We start from the raw sequence: 5,444 nt of genomic DNA, 5'->3' as shown, positions 1-5,444 counted from the left end.
CCTCTCGAAGCTGGTGACTCTGCTGCACTGTGGCACTGTTCTCTGGACTGATCGATCTTACCTTGTATGGCGGTTTCGCAACACTCTTAGAATTCCTCACACTATTTGTCTCATGTCAGCGTGTCAGTGTTTGTGCTTCTTGCAATCAATGTAGGGGTGTAACCAATACACTGGTATTGTTTTGTTGGAGTATCATTACAGTTGAGGGGAAATGAAGTTTACTTATTCAAGTCGTTCTTTTACCAGCTTAATGACGAGCGCCAGTCAGCGTAACAAAAAATACCATCATATTTAGTTGTTTTGGTATGACAAGGGGACAGAACCACCGACCTTCCACTGTCTCTCATTGTCTATAAAGTTCTTTATAACTTACCAAAAGGATATAGTTACTGACAAAGCATGTACCTTCACGATAAGGTGAGGTGAAATGGGGTTTAACGTCGCGTCCAAGATTTTTGCACTTATATAGGTACGTTTATGCACGTGTGTGTGTATGTGTGTGTGTGTGTGTGTGTGTGTGTGTGTGTGTGTGTGTGTGTGTGTGTGTGTGTGTGTGTGTGTGTGTGTGTGTGTGTGTGTGTGTGTGTGTGTGTGTGTGTGTGTGTGTGTGTGTGTGTGTGTGTGTGTGGCTGCTTGTACTAGTCCGGACTGATACCGATTTATAGTGCTAGCTCACTGAGATACCAATAACATAAATACCCCCCTCAGACACAGTATACTGACTCTGAGCCGACGAGTCCTTGTTTTATCCCCTTAATGCCGAGCGCCAGACAGGGCTACAACAAGTACCATGTTTTAACGTCTTTTTGTATGACGCGGCCGGGGATCGAATCCCTGTCCGTCCGTTCTTCGGGCGGACGCTCTACCACTAGACCACGGATGCGGTCCCTTCACGATGAACTATGTAGTAACTACTGAAGCAAAGTCCGTAGAAGCACACGAATGGTACACATTGCATTTCCACTGCGCCAGTTCATGATCTAAAAGACAACTATTAGGTTTCACACAATGGTGTTACGAAGCATATTGTAATCAAGTGCCATGCCATTGGAAAATGCGATAGCAATTTTTGTCGAGCAAACAAAGCAAAACATATGGTCAAGAATGGTTCTCGGTATCCATATCCTCCCTCGGTGTATGTTTCTGGCCTAATTATGTATGTCATCCATGTAATGCTGAGCTGTCCGATTTCCGTTAACGACGACCAGTGGTGTTATCTCCTGTCCATACATTTCTGTCCACGCCACAACGCCCCCTCCGCCATACGACACTGTTCTTGCCCGGTCGGTCTGTAACGTTGCATCGGGTTAGTTACTGCAACCACAAGTTCAAGGATAGTTGGCTCCCATATGTATCATACCCAGGTTCCACTCGCGTTGTTCGGGTGTCACTCGTGTCATTTCTGTGTAATCTATCATGCTTACATCTGTCGAATCCTAGAAGGGACATTGTCGCGTTGTCTCATTGTCGCATTGTCGCCCTTGCAAAAACAAGCAAAAAGTGTCGCATTGTCGCGCTTTGAATAAAGTTGTTTTTTTACCAAAGACCGACAAGTTCGAAATATGGAATCCCATCACCTTACACATGCATCACTTACGGCATTCTCCTCTCTTCAAACTGACAGACTGTGAATTAACTGAAATATTGTTCAAAGCGGCGTTAAACTGAACTCGCTCACTAGCTCAAAGCCACGAATTCGCTGTGCAGAGTTGCATCTAGATCCCCTAGGCGTGCCAGAAACCTCAAATCCAGGATTCGAATGAGTGATTGATCTAAACTTTTACATCGCATCGGGCAATATTGCAGCCATATAGCGATGTCAAGAAGATTTTTGTTATGTAATATCTGTCAACAATGGACAGCAACATTTATAACACGTTTTATAAAGATAATTAATAGATTAATAGATTACGCCTAACCTTTTTTAAACAGGCTATAGACCCAAAGGAGATTCGTGGGTTCCAATTGCCCATTTGTCCCGATTACGTTTCTTGGTTTGGATCTACATCACTTCCGGCTTTCCTGCCACATTAATCTGACACGCTGTGAAATAAGTGATTTAAACCGGCCTTAAACCAAACATATACCCGGCGTTCAATCGATTAACTCCATGTAGGGAGTTGCGTCCCCTAGGCGTACCAGAAACCAGTGATGGTGGGTTCGCATTCCACCATACACGTGCACCATGTAGGGCTTTCCTCCCACTCCAAGTTGGCAGGCTGTGATATAACTGAATATTGCTCGTTGGCATTAAGCGTTAAACCAAACTCGCCCACCCGCTCAAATCCATGATTCCCATGTACAAAGCGGCGTCCCCGAGATGCACTAGACACCCCTATCATCGATTCCGGATGATAAGAGCAACAATATCCTTTGTAGGATTCCACAGAAATGCCTGACATTTCATTACTTTCAGCCGTTGGCTGAAGTGTCTTTTCCAATGCCAAATATATTTTCGTAATTATACAAATGGGTGACTGTATTTCTTCGTTTTCCAGACCAACCCTATATCCATATACGTTCCATGCTTCGTCGCACAGTGAAGCAGCCGCTCTGGTGTGACCTGATTTTCCTTTTTTTTAATGAGATGAAGTTATTCGAAACAAACGAAGCAGGGTGGCACTTACCCGAAGGTCAATCAGCTGAGAGAGGTTCGGGACGATAACAATATCTAAAAATGTTTATATATCAAACGCAAAATATACGCGTGTTTGTTTATTATGTAAACAATGTGTATGTTATAAACAAGTGTTTACGAACTAAACAATAGTTCAGTTTCTAAACAGTACTGGTGCTTACAGTGTAATCACTTAACTCTGTTTTACCATTGTCTCACCCTTTAAAGCGCAAGAGCGTGCTTACATTGCTACTTGTATTTAGGAATTAAACATCTGACGATTAAAAACAAGTAAACAGGAGCTGTCAAAGTAGATGTAAATGTGTGTACATCTGATGTCCGTGAACTGCAGTCTACAGAGATCTAGTTCATGTATTATACAGATTGTTTGATGTGAGGTGAAACGTCGCATCCAAGATTATAGCACTTATATAGCGCGCGTGTGTGGCTGCTTGTACAAGTCCGGACTGATGCCGATTTATAGTGCTAGCTCACTGAGATACCATGCCGCAGTTTAACACCAATACCTCACTCAGACACAGTATACTGACTCCGAGCCGACCAGTTCTTGGTTTAGCCTTTTAATGCCGAGCGCCAGACAGGGTAACTACAAGTACCATCTTTGAACGTCTTTGCTCTTTTGGATCGAACCCCTGACCTTCCGCTCTCCGGGCGGACGCTCTACCTTTAGACTACTGAGGCGGTGATTATGCCTGAACAGGAATGATTAGATGTTATCACTAGAGGCTAGTACCTACCCCTGGTGCTTCCTTGTTGCTGTAAACAATGAGTGAGTGAGTGAGTGAGGTTTTACGCCGATTTTAGCAATATTCCAGCAATATCACGGCGGGGGACACCCGAAATGGGCTTCACACGTTGTACCCATGTCGGGAATCGAACCCGGGTCTTCGGCGTGACGAACGAGCGCTGTTGGCTACCCGACCGCCGCTGATGCAAACAATGCTTATAAAATTGTGTAAAGAAATACTGGAAAGCAAAGGTTTGCAATAGTGAAATGAGGAATAATACAATCACACTAACGGTTGACAACACAAAGTAGATGTTAAGTAAGTAAATAGTTTTATTGTTGATAATTATATCATGTTATATAACAAATGACAACTACAAACATGGGTGACATAAACTCCTCTATTCACAAAGAAATTTAACTGTTGGAACAATATCATTATTGTGACAAAGGGAATTGTGTATCGCATAGTCATACTTTACGCTCTGAATAGCAGAACTAAAACACACAATATTGAACAAACAAATATAACTCTAAACGCTGTCGGTAAATCAAAGCCCGATACCACAAGACACTGAATGCAATGGGCTTTACAACTTCTGTTCCTCAGGCCACAAATTTGTTTAAAATGTAAGAAAACTGCACATACATTTTGGATTTCTGTTCAGTGAACACATTACCAAAACCAATTGCTGTGAGAGGCCAAGAACCTGAGAATAATGTCTTGGATTTGACATCCAAGCAATACTAGTACACTGCCAGCAAATGAAGCGCTGACTTTTGAATGTTGGACAAGAAGAGAGGTTTACATCATCAGCTTTGACAACTGTATGGGTAATTACATCATTATTGATAAACTCCCGTTTGTTGACGTAAGTTATCTATAATAGAATGCTAATATCCTTTGCCACCCTCTCATCTTTGGGGTGTTTCTGTTCCATGTCTTCACTAAGTTTCCCAAGTTTTAGTAAATGCTGTTCCGGTTATTCTTCTGGTGTTTTTACGATTAGGTCATTAAAAAGTCTAAAATGACAGGAACATTATCATGTCTAAACATAGTCGCCAGTCTTACTTGTGGTGCTGTTCTACATCAAAACCAGAGATCTACTAAACACCGTTGCCAAACTCCGCGAAAAACTTTATGACATGTATTTATATTACACTGAACAGCAAAACTACGACACTGAACAGATAAATCAGTTTTTTAACATGGCGTGTCATTAAAAGTTAAAATATTGCGTCCAAACTCATGTTACCTGGAATAATGTTTACATTATATATTTTTCAGTAGTACGAGGGGTGTTCATTAAAGATTTCCCCTAAACCACTTATGGTTATCATATTTGGTTGATGATACATGTATCTATGGGTTATGTCTGAATTTGCAGCACCGAACTATTAATCTTACCACTTTTACAGGTGTTATGATTGAGTAGGGTGTGACAATGGAGCCAGTAGAATACCGAGCAGTGATTAGGTTTTTATATTTGAAAGGTCGCACACCAAAAGAAACTTTCGATGAAATGAAAGCAACTTATGGGGAAGATGACCATCATATGACGTTGTTAAACACTGGCATCGCCAGTTCAAGTGTGGTCGGACATCTGTGGAAACAGCTGCCATTCCTGGTCGCCCCCATTCAGCCATTGATGAGGACACTATCCATCAAGTGGAGACCGCCATTTTGGCAGACCGACGTATAACTGTTCACCAGTTAGCACAAGATGTCAAGATCAGTGTAGGGTCTGTGGAAAAAATCATCCATGACAATTTGAACATGCATAAGGTGTCTGCACGATGGATTCCCAGGTTGCTCACACCTATCCAAAAGCAGGAACGAGCTCAAAGGAGCTTTTGGATATGTGCCCAAAAAACAGGCAAACTTTTTTGACAGACTTATCACACAGGATGAAACATTGGTCCATCACTATGATCCTGAGACTAAAAGTAAGTCGATGCAATGGAAGCATGTGGAGTCACCACTCCCAAAGAAGGCACGTGTCCAACCCTCTGCAGGCAAGGTCATGCTCACGGTGTTTTGGGACCAGTATGGGGTAGTGATGATGGATTTCTTGGCAA

Source organism: Haliotis cracherodii, unplaced genomic scaffold (assembly GCF_022045235.1).
Source record: "Haliotis cracherodii isolate W230 unplaced genomic scaffold, xgHalCrac1.p SCAF_18, whole genome shotgun sequence".
NCBI classification, from domain to species: Eukaryota; Metazoa; Mollusca; class Gastropoda; order Lepetellida; family Haliotidae; genus Haliotis; species Haliotis cracherodii.
This window is presented reverse-complemented; position numbering follows the sequence as displayed.